Below are 21,321 nucleotides of genomic sequence, written 5' to 3' on the forward strand. Positions count from 1 at the left end.
TAAGTGTTGGTTGATACGGAGTGTAAGTGTTGGTTGATACAGAGTGTAAGTGCTGGTTGATACAGAGTGTAAGTGCTGGTTGATACAGAGTGTAAGTGTTGGTTGATACAGAGTGTAAGTGTTGGTTGATACAGAGTGTAAGTGCTGGTTGATACAGAGTGTAAGTGTTGGTTGATATTAAACTGTAAGTGTTGGTTGATACAGAGTGTAAGTGTTGGTTGATACAGAGTGTAAGTGTTGGTTGATATTAAACTGTAAGTGTTGGTTGATACAGAGTGTAAGTGTTGGTTGATATTAAACTGTAAGTGTTGGTTGATACAGAGTGTAAGTGTTGGTTGATACAGAGTGTAAGTGTTGGTTGATATTAAACTGTAAGTGTTGGTTGATACAGAGTGTAAGTGTTGGTTGATATTAAACTGTAAGTGTTGGTTGATACAGACTGTAAGTGTTGGTTGATACAGACTGTAAGTGTTGGTTGATACAGAGTGTAAGTGTTGGTTGATACAGAGTGTAAGTGTTGGTTGATACAGAGTGTTGGTTGATACAGAGTGTAAGTGTTGGTTGATACAGAGTGTAAGTGTTGGTTGATACAGACTGTAAGTGTTGGTTGATACAGAGTGTAAGTGTTGGTTGATACAGAGTGTAAGTGTTGGTTGATATTAAACTGTAAGTGTTGGTTGATACAGAGTGTAAGTGTTGGTTGATACAGAGTGTAAGTGTTGGTTGATACAGAGTGTAAGTGTTGGTTGATACAGAGTGTAAGTGTTGGTTGATACAGAGTGTAAGTGCTGGTTGATACAGAGTGTAAGTGTTGGTTGATACAGAGTGTAAGTGTTGGTTGATACAGAGTGTAAGTGTTGGTTGATACAGAGTGTAAGTGCTGGTTGATACAGAGTGTAAGTGTTGGTTGATACAGAGTGTTGGTTGATACAGAGTGTAAGTGCTGGTTGATACAGAGTGTAAGTGTTGGTTGATACAGAGTGTAAGTGTTGGTTGATACAGAGTGTAAGTGCTGGTTGATACAGAGTGTAAGTGTTGGTTGATACAGAGTGTAAGTGTTGGTTGATACAGAGTGTAAGTGTTGGTTGATATTAAACTGTAAGTGTTGGTTGATACAGAGTGTAAGTGTTGGTTGATACAGAGTGTAAGTGTTGGTTGATATTAAACTGTAAGTGTTGGTTGATACAGAGTGTAAGTGTTGGTTGATATTAAACTGTAAGTGTTGGTTGATACAGAGTGTAAGTGTTGGTTGATACAGAGTGTAAGTGTTGGTTGATACGGAGTGTAAGTGTTGGTTGATACAGAGTGTAAGTGTTGGTTGATACAGAGTGTAAGTGTTGGTTGATATTAAACTGTAAGTGTTGGTTGATACAGAGTGTAAGTGTTGGTTGATACAGACTGTAAGTGTTGGTTGATACAGAGTGTAAGTGTTGGTTGATACAGAGTGTAAGTGTTGGTTGATACGGAGTGTAAGTGTTGGTTGATACAGAGTGTAAGTGTTGGTTGATACAGAGTGTAAGTGTTGGTTGATACAGAGTGTAAGTGTTGGTTGATATTAAACTGTAAGTGTTGGTTGATACGGAGTGTAAGTGTTGGTTGATACAGAGTGTAAGTGTTGGTTGATACAGAGTGTAAGTGTTGGTTGATACAGAGTGTAAGTGTTGGTTGATACAGAGTGTAAGTGTTGGTTGATACAGAGTGTAAGTGCTGGTTGATACAGAGTGTAAGTGTTGGTTGATACAGAGTGTAAGTGTTGGTTGATATTAAACTGTAAGTGTTGGTTGATACAGAGTGTAAGTGTTGGTTGATATTAAACTGTAAGTGTTGGTTGATACAGAGTGTAAGTGCTGGTTGATACAGAGTGTAAGTGTTGGTTGATACAGAGTGTAAGTGTTGGTTGATATTAAACTGTAAGTGTTGGTTGATACAGAGTGTAAGTGTTGGTTGATATTAAACTGTAAGTGCTGGTTGATATTAAACTGTAAGTGTTGGTTGATACAGAGTGTAAGTGTTGGTTGATATTAAACTGTAAGTGTTGGTTGATACAGAGTGTAAGTGTTGGTTGATACAGAGTGTAAGTGTTGGTTGATACGGAGTGTAAGTGTTGGTTGATACAGAGTGTAAGTGTTGGTTGATACAGAGTGTAAGTGTTGGTTGATATTAAACTGTAAGTGTTGGTTGATACAGAGTGTAAGTGTTGGTTGATACAGACTGTAAGTGTTGGTTGATACAGAGTGTAAGTGTTGGTTGATACAGAGTGTAAGTGTTGGTTGATACGGAGTGTAAGTGTTGGTTGATACAGAGTGTAAGTGTTGGTTGATACAGAGTGTAAGTGTTGGTTGATACAGAGTGTAAGTGTTGGTTGATATTAAACTGTAAGTGTTGGTTGATACGGAGTGTAAGTGTTGGTTGATACAGAGTGTAAGTGTTGGTTGATACAGAGTGTAAGTGTTGGTTGATACAGAGTGTAAGTGTTGGTTGATACAGAGTGTAAGTGTTGGTTGATACAGAGTGTAAGTGCTGGTTGATACAGAGTGTAAGTGTTGGTTGATACAGAGTGTAAGTGTTGGTTGATATTAAACTGTAAGTGTTGGTTGATACAGAGTGTAAGTGTTGGTTGATATTAAACTGTAAGTGTTGGTTGATACAGAGTGTAAGTGCTGGTTGATACAGAGTGTAAGTGTTGGTTGATACAGAGTGTAAGTGTTGGTTGATATTAAACTGTAAGTGTTGGTTGATACAGAGTGTAAGTGTTGGTTGATATTAAACTGTAAGTGCTGGTTGATATTAAACTGTAAGTGTTGGTTGATACAGAGTGTAAGTGCTGCTTGATATTAAACTGTAAGTGTTGGTTGATACAGAGTGTAAGTGTTGGTTGATATTAAACTGTAAGTGTTGGTTGATACAGAGTGTAAGTGTTGGTTGATACAGAGTGTAAGTGTTGGTTGATACAGAGTGTAAGTGTTGGTTGATACAGAGTGTAAGTGTTGGTTGATACTAAACTGTAAGTGTTGGTTGATACAGAGTGTAAGTGTTGGTTGATACAGAGTGTAAGTGCTGGTTGATACAGAGTGTAAGTGTTGGTTGATACAGAGTGTAAGTGTTGGTTGATACAGAGTGTAAGTGTTGGTTGATACAGAGTGTAAGTGTTGGTTGATACAGAGTGTAAGTGTTGGTTGATACAGAGTGTTGGTTGATACAGAGTGTAAGTGTTGGTTGATATTAAACTGTAAGTGTTGGTTGATACAGAGTGTAAGTGTTGGTTGATACAGAGTGTTGGTTGATACAGAGTGTAAGTGTTGGTTGATATTAAACTGTAAGTGTTGGTTGATACAGAGTGTAAGTGTTGGTTGATACAGAGTGTAAGTGTTGGTTGATACGGAGTGTAAGTGCTGGTTGATACAGAGTGTAAGTGCTGGTTGATACAGAGTGTAAGTGTTGGTTGATACAGAGTGTAAGTGTTGGTTGATACAGAGTGTAAGTGTTGGTTGATACAGAGTGTAAGTGTTGGTTGATACAGAGTGTTGGTTGATACAGAGTGTAAGTGTTGGTTGATATTAAACTGTAAGTGTTGGTTGATACAGAGTGTAAGTGCTGGTTTATACTAAACTGTAAGTGTTGGTTGATATTAAACTGTAAGTGTTGGTTGATACAGAGTGTAAGTGCACCCTCCCACCCCACCACCCCCTCCCCTTGGGGTGCTCTGAGACACACAGACTCACGGCTAGTTTAGCATGTCTCAACAAATGAACATGTTTGTATTAATTAAGGGTTGTGCCATTATTGCTATGCAAATGTAATAATTGTGAATGATTTTCTGTAATGAGTTGTATGTGTTGTATCAAGCATCCTTGACTTCCAAGGACAACGATGTAAATAAGTCATTGGCTTTTTCGTATAAGCAAATATGTGATGTAATGATCTGTATATGTTTTGTTGTCTAAATAAATACCTACCTACCTACAGAGTGTAAGTGCTGGTTGATACAGAGTGTAAGTGTTGGTTTATACTAGGGGTGGGAATCACCAGTTTCATCACGATACGATACGATATAGATTCTTTGGACAACGATACCATATTTGCCGATATCACAAAGTCTGCCACGATACGATACGATTCGATTCAGGTGACTGCGATCGATATGAGACGCTATTGTAGCGACCCTGGGATTTGGGTCGGGTTGGTCCGTTCAGCTGTCACTCAACACTCCGCCATCCCGGCGCTGGTGGACGCGCCAGCCGCGGGTTGACAGAGTCGAGAGTGCACAGGCTGACCTGGGGGGGTATAAGTGGGTGGGGCGCCCAGCGTGCACTCTCTCTGGGCATGGGAAATGGTAGCAATGAGTCTGACACCGCAACCTGTAATGGAGAACTGTTGTGAATAAAGACTTGCACTGAGAACTACCAACCTGCCTCGAGAGTCGTCTTATAACGTTGGAAACCACGAACGTTACAATATTATGTGCCCATTTAACACAATCAGTCACAATTAGATCAACTAAAAAAAGGCTACGGAAATATCAATTGACGTTTTTATTTTTGAGCTCTTCCAGACATTTAAATGAATAACAATCTATTGTTTTTAATACAAATGTTCACTGTAAAGTGCCACGTTTTTATATATTGAGCTTTAAACTTTAAGTAAAATGTTTTGGAACTCACAACACGCAACCTAAAACCCCTACCTCTCCCAAACTGTTCCTACAATTGTTTTATGTTGCATGATGATCATGAATACATTTATTATTTATTCATGTTTAAATATCAACATTATCTGTCCATCCTCAGTAAATACTATCAATATAATAATACTCCTTACTTCATCTGTGTGAGGTTCGCCTCTTCCCTGGGCCTTTAATTCCCTGTTCTCCTCACTTCTCCAGCCCCCACCCTCGCGCTCGTTTAGCCTCGTCTGCTCTTCAGCAGCCCACACCCTTGGACTATCTGTCAGTATCTGTTTGATTGGTTCGTGCCGAACACACTCTTCTAGTTCAAGTATCAATTACCTTCACGCACCTGATGTGTATTCTAATTAGCGCCTTTGTGGGCTTTAAATACCTCGCTCTTCCCCTCAGTCCTGGTCGGGTCGTTCCGTATCATATCTCTATCACCAAGACTCCTTCGGGAGGTTCTCTGTCTGTAGGCTCCTACGGGAGTTTCTGTTTCTGTCTTTATGCTGTTTCATCTCCGGCGTGAGATGCGCTCAAGCCTTCGCCTCCTGTCGCCGTTTGCCTGGAGGGAGACACTGTACTGCGCTCTCTAATCCTCTACGGGAGGTATTCCAGTGTTCCACTCCAGACCTCCGAGCCAGACGCGCTCTTCACTCCAGACGCGCATCCAGACGCGCATCCAGACCTCCGAGCCAGACGTGCTCTTCACTCCAGACGCGCATCCAGACGCGCATCCAGACCTCCAAGCCAGACGCGCTCTTCACTCCAGACGCGCATCCAGACGCGCATCCAGACCTCCGAGCCAGACGCGCTCTTCACTCCAGACGCACATCCAGACGCGCATCCAGACTCCGCGCCAGACGCGCTCTTCACTCCAGACGCGCATCCAGACGCGCATCCAGACTCCGCGCCAGATGCGCTCTCCGTACCGGCGCGTACTCCAAGCAGACGCGCACCACTCAGACCTCCGCGCCAGATGCGCTCTCCGTACCGGCGCGTACTCCAAACAGACGCGCACCACTCAGACCTCCGCGCCAGATGCGCTCTCCGTACCGGCACGTACTCCAAGCAGACGCGCACCACTCAGACCTCCGCGCCAGATGCGCTCTCCGTACCGGCGCGTACTCCAAGCAGACGCGCACCACTCAGACCTCCGCGCCAGATGCGCTCTCCGAGCCGGCGCGCTCTCCTCCAGATGTCTAGCCTGCGCGCGCCTACTCCATCCCTGTAAGCAGCTCTGACCCTCGCCCTGTTCCAAGGTCCGAACCCTGTTTTCCCTAGTCCTCCCTGTCCAGTCCTTCTAGTCCTCCTAGTCCTCCCTGTCCAGTCCTTCTAGTCCTCCTAGTCCTCCCTGTCCAGTCCTTCTAGTCCTCCCTGTCCAGTCCTTCTAGTCCTCCTAGTCCTCCCTGTCCAGTCCTTCTAGTCCTCCTAGTCCTCCCTGTCCAGTCCTTCTAGTCCTCCTAGTCCTCCCTGTCCAGTCCTTCTTGTCCTCCTAGTCCTCCCTGTCTCCAGCCCGCCTCCGCGGGCCTCTGTCCCTGTTTCCCCTCTCTAGTCCTCCTAGTCCTCTCTGTCCAGTCCTTCTAGTCCTCCTAGTCCTCCCTGTCCCCAGCCCGCCTCCGCGAGCCTCTGTCCCTGTTTCCCCTCCCTTGTCCTCCTAGTCCTCCCTGTCCAGTCCTTCTAGTCCTCCTAGTCCTCCCTGTCCAGTCCTTCTAGTCCTCCTAGTCCTCCCTGTCCAGTCCTTGTCCAGTCCTCCTAGTCATCCCTTTCCAGTCCTCCTAGTCCTCCCTGTTCCTGTCTTGTTCCCTTGCCCTGGCCCTGTCCGTTAGCCTTTCCCTTAGCCTTCCCCTTAGCCAGCTCGCCTCTTAAAGGCACTGTGCCTATTTTCCCATGTTCTTGTTTTCCTGTAATTTGTGTTCTCCCTTAAAGGGACAGTGCCGTTTTCTGTTGTTTTCAATAAATGCCCAGTTCTTGGCTTACTCTCATACCTGTCTTGTGTTGTGCGATTGGGGTCGGTTACAAACCATAACAGTACGACTCGACCCGTCGACGACCCCAGCCAGCACAGACGGTGTATGTTGAGTTTGCCTTTTTTTTTTTTCCTCTAGTTCCCCTGTTAGTTCCCCTGTTGACTCCCTTGTTAGCTTCCCTGTCAGCTCCCCTGTTTAGCCTGTTAGTCTCCCCTAGTTTGCTTCCCTGTTAGCCTCGTTAGCTCCCCTGCAGCTTGTTAGGCCTCTACTACCAGCATGGCCCCAGTCTGCTAGCTTAGCCCCGGCTGCTAGCACAGCCTCTATGTTAATTCAGCCCTTGCTGCTAGCATAGGCCCTGTAGCTAGCCATGCCCAGGCAGCTAACCCGGTCCCTCTGCATGGCCCCAGTCTGCTAGCTTAGCCCCGGCTGTTAGCACAGCCTCTATGTTAATGCAGCCCTTGCAGCTAGCATAGGCCCTGTAGCTAGCCATGCCCAGGCAGCTAACCCGGTCCCTCTGCATGGCCTCCACTTTTTGTGTAGCCTTCCCACTGCTAGGACTGCTCCTTCAGCTAGCAAGGTCAGTTTTCCCCACTGCTAGGACTGCCCTTTCAGCTAGCAAGGTCAGTTTTCTCCCACTGCTAGGACTGCCCCTTCAGCTAGCAAGGTCAGTTTTCCCCACTGCTAGGACTGCCCTTTCAGCTAGCAAGGTCAGTTTTCTCCCACTGCTAGGACTGCCCTTTCAGCTAGCAAGGTCAGTTTTCTCCCACTGCTAGGACTGCCCCTTCAGCTAGCAAGGTCAGTTTTCCCCCCTGCTAGGACTGCCCTTTCAGCTAGCAAGGTCAGTTTTCTCCCACTGCTAGGACTGCCCTTTCAGCTAGCAAGGTCAGTTTTCTCCCACTGCTAGGACTGCCCCTTCAGCTAGCAAGGTCAGTTTTCCCCACTGCTAGGACTGCCCTTTCAGCTAGCAAGGTCAGTTTTCCCCACTGCTAGGACTGCCCCTTCAGCTAGCAAGGTCAGTTCCCCACAGCTAGGACTGTCCTTCCAGCTAGCTTGTTCTCTCATGCTGGTCCAGCCTGTCTGCCAGCCTAGCTCCGGCAGCTAGCGCAGCCTCTATGTTAATGTAGCAGTACAGCTAGCATAGGCCCTGTAGCTATCAGTGCCCTGGCAGCTACCCTTTCCCTCTGCTAGCCCCTTCCCTGTTCCCCTCTCCAGTGCCCCTGTTCCAGCCATGTCTGCTAGCCTAGCTCCGGCAGCTAACGCAGCCTCTATGTTATTGTAGCAGTACAGCTAGCATAGGCCCTGTAGCTATCAGTGCCCTGGCAGCTACCCTTTCCCTCTGCTAGCCCCTTCCCGGTGCTCCCATGGTTACCCCTCAGCTACCATAGTTACCCCTCAGCTACCCTAGTTACCCCTCAGCTACCCTGTCCCTCTGCTAGCCCCACTTTTGGTGTAGCTTCCCCGCTAGCATGGCCAATTTTTGTTTGTTGCCTTGTCATTTCCCCTGCCCCTCTGTCTGTGTTTTTTGGGTCGCCCGGTGGCTCCCGTGGAGGGGGGAGTACTGTGAGGTTCGCCTCTTCCCTGGGCCTTTAATTCCCTGTTCTCCTCACTTCTCCAGCCCCCACCCTCACGCTTGTTTAGCCTCGTCTGCTCTTCAGCAGCCCACACCCTTGGACTATCTGTCAGTATCTGTTTGATTGGTTCGTGCCGAACACACTCTTCTAGTTCAAGTATAAATTACCTTCACGCACCTGATGTGTATTCTAATTAGCGCCTTTGTGGGCTTTAAATACCTCGCTCTTCCCCTCAGTCCTGGTCGGGTCGTTCCGTATCATATCTCTATCACCAAGACTCCTTCGGGAGGTTCTCTGTCTGTAGGCTCCTACGGGAGTTTCTGTTTCTGTCTTTATGCTGTTTCATCTCCGGCGTGAGATGCGCTCAAGCCTTCGCCTCCTGTCGCCGTTTGCCTGGAGGGAGACACTGTACTGCGCTCTCTAATCCTCTACGGGAGGTATTCCAGTGTTCCACTCCAGACCTCCGAGCCAGACGCGCTCTTCACTCCAGACGCGCATCCAGACGCGCATCCAGACCTCCGAGCCAGACGCGCTCTTCACTCCAGACACGCATCCAGACCTCCGAGCCAGACGCGCTCTTCACTCCAGACGCGCATCCAGACGCGCATCCAGACCTCCGAGCCAGACGCGCTCTTCACTCCAGACGCGCATCCAGACGCGCATCCAGACTCCGCGCCAGACGCGCTCTTCACTCCAGACGCGCATCCAGACGCGCATCCAGACTCCGCGCCAGATGCGCTCTCCGTACCGGCGCGTACTCCAAGCAGACGCGCACCACTCAGACCTCCGCGCCAGATGCGCTCTCCGTACCGGCGCGTACTCATAGCAGACGCGCACCACTCAGACCTCCGCGCCAGATGCGCTCTCCGTACCGACGCATACTCCAAACAGACGCGCACCACTCAGACCTCCGCGCCAGATGCGCTCTCCGGACCGGCGCGTACTCCAAGCAGACGCGCACCACTCAGACCTCCGCGCCAGATGCGCTCTCCGTACCGGCGCGTACTCCAAGCAGACGCGCACCACTCAGACCTCCGCGCCAGATGCGCTCTCCGAGCCGGCGCGCTCTCCTCCAGACGTCTAGCCTGCGCGCGCCTACTCCATCCCTGTAAGCAGCTCTGACCCTCGCCCTGTTCCAAGGTCCGAACCCTGTTTTCCCTAGTCCTCCCTGTCCAGTCCTTCTAGTCCTCCTAGTCCTCCCTGTCCAGTCCTTCTAGTCCTCCTAGTCCTCCCTGTCCAGTCCTTCTAGTCCTCCTAGTCCTCCCTGTCCAGTCCTTCTAGTCCTCCTAGTCCTCCCTGTCCAGTCCTTCTAGTCCTCCTAGTCCTCCCTGTCCAGTCCTTCTAGTCCTCCTAGTCCTCCCTGTCCAGTCCTTCTTGTCCTCCTAGTCCTCCCTGTCTCCAGCCCGCCTCCGCGGGCCTCTGTCCCTGTTTCCCCTCCCTTGTCCTCCTAGTCCTCCCTGTCCAGTCCTTCTAGTCCTCCTAGTCCTCCCTGTCCAGTCCTTCTAGTCCTCCTAGTCCTCCCTGTCCAGTCCTTGTCCAGTCCTCCTAGTCATCCCTTTCCAGTCCTCCTAGTCCTCCCTGTTCCTGTCTTGTTCCCTTGCCCTGGCCCTGTCCGTTAGCCTTTCCCTTAGCCTTCCCCTTAGCCAGCTCGCCTCTTAAAGGCACTGTGCCTATTTTCCCATGTTCTTGTTTTCCTGTAATTTGTGTTCTCCCTTAAAGGGACAGTGCCGTTTTCTGTTGTTTTCAATAAATGCCCAGTTCTTGGCTTACTCTCATACCTGTCTTGTGTTGTGCGATTGGGGTCGGTTACAAACCATAACAATCTGGTCTTTTCAAACGCACACACACACACACACACACACACACGCACACACACACACACACGCACACAGAATGCCCCTCCCCCAGTCCCCACACACAGAAAGGTAGAATGCCCCCCCCCTCCTCCTTCCCCAGTCCCCTCTCCTGTTCGCTCTCACGGTTACCTGCTTAGCTTAGTTAGCTTAAGCAGCTAACGTAACGTTAATTTAGGTCTGCCCACGCGTCGTGGGCATAAAGGAATGGCGACGATGCAAAGCATGTTAGATGCATTTGACCCGTTGCGGGTAAAAAACTGCACAGACTTATATCGGGTCGCAAAATAGGCGCTCTGTAGCCCTGTTCTGCTGTACAGAGCTACACGACGTTTCACACTACTGGGCGGATACGACTCGCCGGATTTTCAAAATAAGAGTATCACAATATGAATCGAACTTTTTACGTTGCATCGATCCTATTTGATTATTGATTATTAATAATACATTTTCACCATTAGAAATCCAGCATTTTTCAACATGTCAAAAATTCTCAAAATCTTTTGCTTTCTTTATATCAGTACATCCCTGAAATATTATTAGAATGTGCTTGTTTGGGGCCGGTTAGATGGCGTAGCGGAGATTGCGTTCGTCACCAACCCCGAAGCTGTGAGCTGGATTCGCCTGTTCGAATCCAGCTCACAGCTCCGGGGTTGTCACCAGCTTGGCTGGCCGTTCACACTAATACAATTGGCTGTATTAGAGGATGGGAGAAGCTGGCGGGGTGGGTCCGGGTCGTTGTAAACAGCGACTCCTACAGTTCGGTCGGGGCGCCTGCTAAGCGTGGATAGGACCTGAGTGGGATAGTGTGATCCTTCCACACGCTACACCCTCTCAGGGAGGATCCGCGCTGCCAGGTGAAAAGAAGCGGTTGATTGGCTGGACGTGTGTCGGAGGAAGCATGTGATAGCCTCCACTCTCCCAGATGATCTGACTGTGGGGGGTAAGTGCGCAGCAACCAGGAAGGGATTGGGAATTGGCATACGACTAACATTGGGATGGGAGAAAAATCGGAGGAAAATGGAGGGGGAAAAAGATAAAAAAAAATATATATATATATATTTGCTTGTTTGGAGTGTGCTTTGGAATGTGCTTGTTTGGAGTGGGAATTCCCCTCCCATTAGAGCAGTATTTTCTATCATTAAATGTAATCTAGTACATCTTGGCCTTTCAGGTTTAGGTTGCTAAATTGCTTGTCACTCAGCCCTCTCAAACAGAATCATGGTAGGCTACTGACCCCCAGTCAGCCTTCATTGGAAAAATAATCAGAATCAGTAGTCTTTACAACTATGGAATAATACTGTAGTACAGCCCTATGACTCTAGGTAAATAGGCAAGAATGGAACTCTATCCAGCCCCTCTGAGGCTACCAATGAGAATGTAGATCTGAAGTGTGCCCTACTATGTGGTGTTTAAAGACAATATTAATCTAATGCCAACACGTCCTTGTGTTAAACTAAAATACAATTCACATGTTATTTCTATAATATTGTAGGGCTCAGTTTTGATTTGTGAATTCAAACAAGTCTCTCCTGAATCTGAAAAGAAGAGAGACAAGACAAGTGATGATGTCATTAGGAGACAAATCCTGGAGCTTCTCTATAATGAATGGTGGAACAACTCTTAGGACACTATGATAGTATCCATGGTGATTCCACTGGAATATGGGTACTTCTTCTGATTCAGAGCTATAAGCCCTACATTTAAATAAAACTCAGAGAAAAATTCAGTTTGCCCACAAAGTTGGTCACTAATTCACTGTCAAAGGACCAACTCAAAGAAGTGTTGCCTAATGACATCGTAAATGTAAGTTTATGAGGTAGATTGTTCTCTATGATTATAAATATTGACTTAAATGTCCAAGATGTTTTAGGGTGGATATTCTCTTTAATTGGATAAATAATGACGCTCTAGGGTGCTGCTGTCCATTTCTGCAGTATTCTATCGACAAAGATCCTACTAGATCTGAAGAGGAACTGATCTTCGGTTGATGGCAATGCATTTTTTTTAATGGTTACGATAATTAGGATAATAAAGATGATAAGATAGTGAAAGTGGCAAAATGTGGTTTATAGGCTATTCTAGTATTGGTAGAAGGTCTGAACCAGAATTAAAACCTAATTTAGGTGTAATAACTCACACAAAAATGTTATGGCCTCACAAAGTCAGAGTCCAATTCATTATCTCCACCAGGCAGAAGCCTGGGGAGATCATGTAATCGGTTCTGTCTGTCTGTCTGTCTGTCTGTCTGTCTGTCTGTCTGTCTGTCTGTCTGTCTGTCTGTCTGTCTGTCTGTCTGTCTGTCTGTCTGTCTGTCTGTCTGTCTGTCTGTCTGTCTGTCTGTCTGTCTGTCTGTCTGTCTTTTATATCCAAGTGACTTCACTGATTGGACGGTTTTCTCTCTGATGTGTCCACAATAAAAACAAAAGAACCTAATGTGAATTTTTTACATGGGTGGCATTCCCCTTTAAATGTACAATACATCTCCATGGTATGCAAAAAGGCCGCCTGGCAATGTTTCACAATTTCATTCATTTAAATGTCATCATATTTGCTGACAGGTTCACATGAGGTACCCATCCCTAATGGAGACCTGAATTCAATAGGAGAGCAAATCATTTACCCATTTAATGTGCGGTCTTGCTGGATTAATAAAGCTAAAAGCAGCACCATACGTGCGCTGCTAGTTCCCTTGACAGTGTGAGGTCATCCTAGGAAGAAAAAAACAAACAAACAGGATTACACCTCCTCCCTGTAAACAGCCTCGCTGTGTACAGTAGAAACACAATGCTCTAAAGGAGAAACGCAGGGAGCCAACAGTGGTCCCCTGGGGGATGCCCTGATCTACATGCCAATGCACTCAAGCATCATGGATATGCTTCCCCCGCCTCATTGAATGGCCATTGGCACTCAGCCAAGCACTGTAAAAGCAGAAGGGGACTTCCCTTTTTCTCCCCATTCCCCAACACCCCACCCCCGCCTCCTCCTCCTCCTCCCACCCGACCTCATCCACTCTAGTTCTGTCAGGCGGTGAGATGCTCTACTGTAACTCCAGCTGCTTGGTGACTGACTGATCACGGCTGTCACTGGATGTGGAGCCCTCGGAGCAGGACTCGCCCCACAAACCCACTCTAACGCATTGCTTCCCTTCCCTTCATGCAGCCTTTGTTCTTCATACCATGAGGGTCTCTCTGACAGACTGGAAAGCGCTCATGACCTACCCAGCATAATATGATTAACTGCGCTAACAGCCATAAATTAGCTCTACTGAGCAGCGATGACACAGAAATATACGGCTGCAAGAGATTTTTAGCGTGTTGGTTTAAAAAACACGGTAGGAAGGAAAACATGGACAGAACGTTAGATAGCGATCCAAGACAAATATATGAATTCCCTAATTTGTTGCTTTATGATACATTTTGTACATTAGTTAAAAAAAATCCTAATATATAAACGAGGATGTGACATAGCAAAATACTACTTTTCAAGATTAAAATAACATTTAAATCATCCAAACTATAGTACTGCTGCATATAAAGTTAGTAAAACTCTATTGTGAAAGGGAAATGCCACCTATTTAAAGGACACATTATTCATGTGCCCCAGGACAGTTCAGTCAATATTTATGATTATACAATGGCATGCACATTTCTTGATTCTGATTGGCTGAAACAGTGAAGTTACCGGTTGTTATTTCGTATAACACACTCCACGTGACCCCAGAACCCGCCCACAACCGAATAACTTTTTTTTCAAATGAATCCGCCGTTCATTCTTTTCCGAATGAAACCAAGATGGCGGACAATAATCTTTATGAATGGATGTATTGATTTCGTCATAACGACTCATTCAAAAAAGATAGTCACCTGGAATATGTTAGTTGTTTACACAATGTTGGATTATGTAATTGGTTTGTCATGATGACCCATTGTAAAACAAAATATAAATCGTGGGGGGGTTCTGAGGGGAGTGGCCACTGGCTGAGTGCTCTCTGTGTCGGTGTCGGAGAGGAGAGAAGCACAGACAACATGAGAGAGGAGAGATGACACGCACCTAAATCCATTATGGGGTGAAAACTTGCCGCAAAACATTAATATCTTTGGAACCGTGTGTGTTAAATTGTATCTGAATCGGGAGATGATCTTCTCTTGTCACAATTGAAATTGTATTTCTCCGTCGCGCAAAAGCTGGCTGGCAGTCTCATTGAATAATATAAGTCTGTAAACTTATACAGCAGGAGAAGCCGGAGAAGGAAAAAAGACATGCTGACATTGACGAAAACTAACTTATCATTGTACATTTTGATCTATGTAGGCCTACATGTATGATATTACCCCGAATATGTAAAGCCGCGGGCACTGACACGATTTACACCAATCATTGTTCAAGAAACACAGTGAAGTTACCGGTTGTTATTTCGTATAACACACTCCACGTGACCCCAGAACCTCAATGTAAATAAACAATAATCACCCTACAAAAACAGTACTGTATTTGTAAATCTGGTATGTCATAAATGTATAGATGTAGCAGTACTGTCTATCTGTATGTCATGTATGTCTGTAAACTTGTGCATAACGGAGTGTGGCTCTATAGCAGTCATTTTATATGAAGTTTGTTGTTAGATGGCATGCTTTGTAGCAACCTCCCTCTGCTTCAAAAGGACACTGTCGCACGAAGTGATTTCACTGGATGTCCCGGACACAATGGAAGTGGATATATTCATAACGAATAATTAAAAAAAGATACAGTCAACTGGAATATGTTAGTTGTTTACACAATGTCGGATTATGTAATTGGTTTGTCGACCCATTGTCAAAACAATAATACATCGCAGGATTTATATGAAGTTTGTTGTTAGATGGCATGCTTTGAAGCAACCTCCCTCTGCTTATAGACACGGAGGCAACTTTTTTTATTTATTTTTTTACCTACTTTTTCTGCTGATGGTTTTGTGAATAAATCTCCATTATGCTTCAATTACTGTGTTTATTCTATAGCAATAAGGTTGGGTGAATTCGGCCATTGTATAAAAGTATTACATCACTTGAAGTTGTGTGTTATACAAATTAGATCACGCCTATGGGGGTCTAACGACCCTCGGCTGCACCTCGGGCCTAACAACCACCCATAGGCGTGATCTAATTTGTATAACACACTCCGTCGCGTGATGTAATGCTTAAGCATACACCACTCTCCCCTGAAACTAGAAATCAGAGAGAGAACCCTGGCATGCATGATGTTGTATGTAAAATGTGTGCTGCTCCATAGACTGTGAATAGGGCACAGCCCAGACTGTGGAACTATAACATGTTATGTTGAGTTCCAACACCCAAATGAGGTTCATATCGTAGTATGGGTGTAGGGGCTCACACACACAACTTATGGGCCCACATGCAGAATAGCTGCTGCTTCTTGCTGGAGCTAATGGGCATCTTAATACATTTTTATTAAATAGTGCCCCATCCATTGTCTTCCAACTTGTTCAACATCACAAACATTATGATTCAACTGTCAACTTAGCATCATTTAGGCCAGAGTTTGCTTCCAAGTAGCCTCACAGTATGCAAACGGTTTGCTTAATACTGTATATATACATTTATATATTTATATTTACAGCATATACCACATATCTTAATACTGTATACATGTAACGGATGGTATCGTGAAGCGCAGTCAAGAGTAGCGGTGCTATGGGTTAAACTCACTCTCACATCCTCAAAAGACAGATAGACACGTTGCGAAGTAGTGGATTCACCTCTTGGTATAGCGGTCTGTGTTGCTGCCTGCGGTGTGGGAGACCGGGGTCGACTCCCACTCGGGGCATCGAAGTTTGAGGTGACGTTGTCACAACCGTTACATATACATTTATATATTTATATTTACAGCATATACCATATCTGTCTGAATATACCTGCATATAATCCTTCTATATACCTACTTATACACCTTCATATAACCCATATAACTCTGTAAGATAGCATGTACAATAATGCTGTATATACTGTATATATATATATATATTTATTCTTACCTTATATATATCTATCCACATCTGTCTGTACATACCTGCATATAATCCTTTTGCATATCTGTAGATAGATACTATATCTATATCTGTATATCCCTTACCCACTCTTACTAGTTACACTGATGGCCAGTATGACTACTTCCATATTGTCTTTATACCTGTATCTACATATTCCTATTAATACTACATCTGATTAGCACTACACTCAATAGTACTAATTTATAAATTGTATACCCAATTGAATCACAATGTATACAATCTGTACATTGTATATTACTATTGCGCTTTACTGTTACATTTGTACTCTGGTTGGATGCCAAACTTCTTTTCGTTGCACTGTACTTTGCTGTATAATGGCAGAATGGGTACAATACAGTACGGCTCAATACACACAATTGTTAAGGGGATGCAGACCTGAGAAAGACGTGTGTCTTGTTTCCATCAGGGTCCCCCATTTTCAATTCATAGTGACATTTATGACATACACAACATACATGACATTTATGGCATAGGGACATAGGTATTTAGTACTGATACATTTGTGACATAAACGGTATTCAAATATACAGTACTGTTACCCCTAGATCCTGACGGAGTATATACATATGATGGGGAGGGGACTGTACATTAGGAGGGGGTGGGTGGGTGGGAGAGAAATATACATACGGTGGTGAGGAGACAGTACATTTGGAGGGGGTGGGTGGGTGGGAGAGAAATAAACATACGGCGGGGAGGGAATATATACATGCGGTGGGGAGGAGACTGTCTGAACTCTGTGTCCAGATCACAAACAAAAGCAAAGCATCCCATAATAAGCCCTCATCACTCCTCTGGCACCAAGCACCATGCTGATAATGCACCACTCATCATAGCTCATTCACTAGGCTAATCATCCCACTGAGTTCAGTAAAAAACATTTGCATAGTAAATTAACACTAATATTAATGAATAACACATTATGACAAACAGGGTGATGGTTACAGGCCACTTTGCTTGCTCATGGTTTGGATATTGAGTGAATCATTTGCCAATAAGCTTCACTTACTTCCTCCACTTGAGTAATACAGTTTAGGCTTTTGTATTATTTGTTATGCCACTCTGTCGTAGATATTAATTATGACTTATTTGACAATGAAATATTTATTTTTAAATACGAAACACGTCAAAAACAATATCTATCAATCTATCTATCTATCTATCTATCTATCTATCTATCTATCTATCTATCTATCTATCTATCTATCTATCTATCTATCTATCTATCTATCTATCTATCTATCTATCTATCTATCTATCTATCTATCTATCTATCTATCTATCTATCTATCTATCTATCTATCTCTGTTGCTGATGCAGTACTCTCTGCATAGGAAAGCATGAAGCGACAGTGTAGCACCAGAGAGGTGGGAAGTTGTGAATACTGATGGGGTTTTAAAAGCAGGAAAACTACTGCATGGCAGTAGGTTGTGATTAGAGCAGTGATCCCCAGTACGTTGCCTCCTGATACGGCATCAATGTCAAACTTGTAGCAATGCAGATGTTTTCTTAGCCGCAGAGATGTAAATGGCACTGTCTAGAGTTTATTTGTATGTGCATTTTCTGGGTGGGTAAAGTCTGTTTGTTGAATTATGACCTGGCAGGATAGCAGCTAATTATGTTTCAAATATTTGAGAGGAGGGGGGGGGGGGGGGGGTTAAGATAAACAAATAGATGCAGGACTTGATTTAGTAGGTAAAACGTTTATGCTTATTTTACAGATGAGATGCTGCTTACATCCCATGAGGGATGAAGTACAACACTATCCATGACAAAAATATGTCTGATGAAGATCCTAGCGACAAAAACGTGTTTTATGAATAAAATATATTTTGTAACGGACAGAGTGTTGCACTTTATCTCTCATGGACTGGCTTGATTATGAATATATGAAAATATGAATTACCTTATGTCATATCTGGCAAATTATGTGTTCATCTTAAAGCTGCAGTAGGCAACTTCTGAGAAATTAGCAAGAGTGAGTTTATGTGCCAAGCAGAAATAGAACATGATCTACATCACTTTTCTAGCCCACACTCCCAGAGGCACCAGCAGCGTTAACAGTCTCCGTTCGGCAGGTGGTTTTGCACATTGTGCAAACTTTTTGATGAGGAACACAGTGGTGGTCTTAGTTCTCCGCCACACCACTTGGCAGGCCAAAAACATCTGATTGATTATTGATGCAAGGAGCTGTTGTTTTTGGCCAATCAAATGTGTTTGGCCTGCCAAGTGGTGTTGCTCGGGTTGCATCGGAAAACTAAAGAACACCATCGCTTCCCTCGTCAAAAGGTAATAGTGTGCAAAACTGGGAAATATAAAAAATATTCAACTTAAAGCTGCTGGCACCTCTGGGAGTTTGTGGGAAACCTTTGTTGCACGTGCATGGGCTTAATAAGTGATTCAGAGCTTGCTCTATTTCCGCTGGGCTCATAAACTCACTCTTGCTAATTTCTCTGAAGTTGCCTACTGCAGCTTTAATGAGTGGTACAAGTGTCTGACAAGAACACCTCGGTGGAAAGGAACTATGTTAGTTGACCGAGTCTCACTGAATCACACACACAACAGCTGTTCACTTTTAAAATTCCTAATCTTTAAGCGTTTGAAATTGCGGTTTGGTCAAACCTAATTTCCATGGCAGACATCAAATGAATATGGGCCTCTGCTATCGAGGAAAAGACCACAGTGTGTCTTTAACTAGGAACAAAAATGAAAATAAGTCTGTATTCTGAAAAAACCATTAAGGAGAGGTATTAAAAAAGAAGAACGGTGCTGGGCGGTGCCAGCATGAAGCAGAATGACTCACTGTGCAGACACACGCCAGCGAACATATAATGACCATCATTTATAATCATTTTCGTCAGTGTGGTCGTTGGCAGAAGAAACATTACAATAAATCACTGCTCCTATTTCTCCCTCTAATCAATGACAGGCATTTTGGGTATAATTTGTCTGTTTTGACATCTGGGTCCTCTTAAAATCAGAGCCGCACTCGAATGCACGATAAACGTACAATCTCTTACCTGCAGGCTAGGTAACCTTTCTAATATAAGCTTAACTCAACCAGAAAATAGTGGTGTTTTCCACAGATAACTTGAAAACAACGATCACTGAGCTCAGGCCAAATAACTAAGAAAAGTCAGTTAGCTTATAACAAGCAAGACACTGCTCATGGGAGAACTGAGAGAAGGCATTTACACTGTCCTACCACATTCAATGCAAAACATGGGGAAAGCAACTGAACTAATGTCTCCTCATGTCATCCATTCTAGTCCTGGCTGTGTTGTACCTGAATCTGTCACCAGACCTCCACTAGAGCAGTGCTTCCCAATCCTCTCCTCGAAGCACCCCAGCCGTTCCATGTATTTGTTAAATTCCACCACCAGCACACCTGATTCAACTTAACAAGCCCTTTATTAGTTGAATCAGGTGTACTGGTGGTGGAATTTAACAAATACATGGAACGGCTGGGGTGCTTCGAGGAGAGGATTGGGAACCACTGCACTAGAGGGTGGCCTTTTCTTAGTCATAGAAAACTGCACATTAATAAATACGTCCTCTGAGACACAGTAGAGAATATGACAAAGCAGTAATCTAGACAAAGCATTAAGTAAAAAGAGGCATAAAAGGGACAGATACGTTATGTTGCAGGGATGTGCGGAAGACATCCCTTAATGGAACTGTCAGAAATTGGGCCGGGAAAAAAACGGTCACTTGTATACATGCATGAAATGTAATTGTGCACCAGATTTGACAGATCTTAGCCTAAGGGTGGTGAGATCCCACAGTCTGCCTGTTCTTCCCCCGTCGAGGGGGTCAGATGTAGAAAGATTAATGACAGCTTGAGGACAGGAGGGTGGGCTGTGGACGATGCCAGAAGCAATTGACACTGGTGCATGAAGCCAGGCAGCAGCGCTGCAGCGGAGCGGGCGTGACCAGGGGATTGATTATGCTGAGCATCTCCCCAGAGTCAAACAAACACAAAGCACACAGAGTCTTGAACGCAGCATCTAGATGCTCACCACCCAGTGGGGCATGGTGGAGGCCGCGAGGCGCACGCAGTAGAACTTGAAAAATTGTGTGCGAAATCAGGGCAAATTGATCATGCCCATGCATGAATTCATTCATTTGCATGTCAGGAGTCAAGGCTTGGTGTTAATTCATGTCATGAGCCGACATGTTTCTACACATGTTTCTACAGTTTTTGAAAAACTGGGTGGTTTTGGAGCTCCCCTTCCCTGTCCCAGGTATGTTCACCTATGTTACAGCTTATTTTGACAGAGCCCCCGACGCGCACCATATATTATGCTATTTTTGGACATCTGACAGAGGAGTTGAAATGCTCCTCCAGGGACCGAGCGGCTTTATTTCATTCTCTGTGAAGAGGAGGGTGAGCCATGTGCCTGTTTAAGGGGGAGTGCACACTTAGCTGCCTCCAGATGAAGGCCACTGACCTGGAAATGTGCCCACAGCGTGAAAATGCCTCTGCATACACCCCCCCCCCCCCCCCCCATTTTGAAGGAAAAGACCCTGACTTAAATGTTAAATGAACTGTGGAATCCACATTTTCGTATAGTTCAAATCACGGCCAAATGGGCAGCGCATCCATTTGGGGGGGGGGGGGGTACATTCGAGCAGATTTGTCAAACATGTGGTTTACAAAAAAAAGGGGGGGGGAATAAAAAAGCGGCCCATCCATTTCTGTGTCATTAACCCTGCTGCTAACTGTTGCGTGACCGTTTGATTCTCCCCAGGCCTGTAGATTACCAAAACATAATATACAAGGTACGACATGGGACAATACATCTATTTGTAAGCAACCTGACCAATTCATCATCCACACAGGAAATCTCTTTTGAAATAGCACACCTGCATCCCCCCCCCCCCCCCCCCCCCGTGCTGATTTCAGAGGAGCTCTGTCAAAACTTGTCTGCCGAAAAACTCTGTGATTACCAGAGTGACTCTGGCATTGTTGAAATCGACTTCTATTTTAGGCCCCTCTTTACTGGTGGGCTATTTTAATCGCCTGTTTAAAAAAAATTTAAATTATGTGAACGGGGTCAGGATTAAAGAGCCACTCTCTGAGTGATAAAAGGACCTTTGTAAATCTCTGACGCTCAGAACATGACAGCTTGCAGGGATGAAGGGGCCCGAGTGTGAAGAGAGAGAGAGAGAGAGAGAGAGAGAGAGAGAGAGA

General features: G+C 45.0%; 1 protein-coding gene across 4 annotated transcripts in view; it reads right to left on the reverse strand.

Annotated features, from left to right (window-relative positions):
- Nucleotides 1-21,321, reverse strand: part of nrg1 (neuregulin 1) — a gene marked incomplete at its 5' end in the record, with an annotated part of 216,810 nt that overhangs the window by 158,578 nt on the left and 36,911 nt on the right. The gene's annotated exons all lie outside the window — the stretch shown is intronic.

Source organism: Notolepis coatsorum (genome assembly GCF_963971535.1).
Source record: "Notolepis coatsorum genome assembly, chromosome: 11".
Taxonomy (NCBI): Eukaryota; Metazoa; Chordata; class Actinopteri; order Aulopiformes; family Paralepididae; genus Notolepis; species Notolepis coatsorum.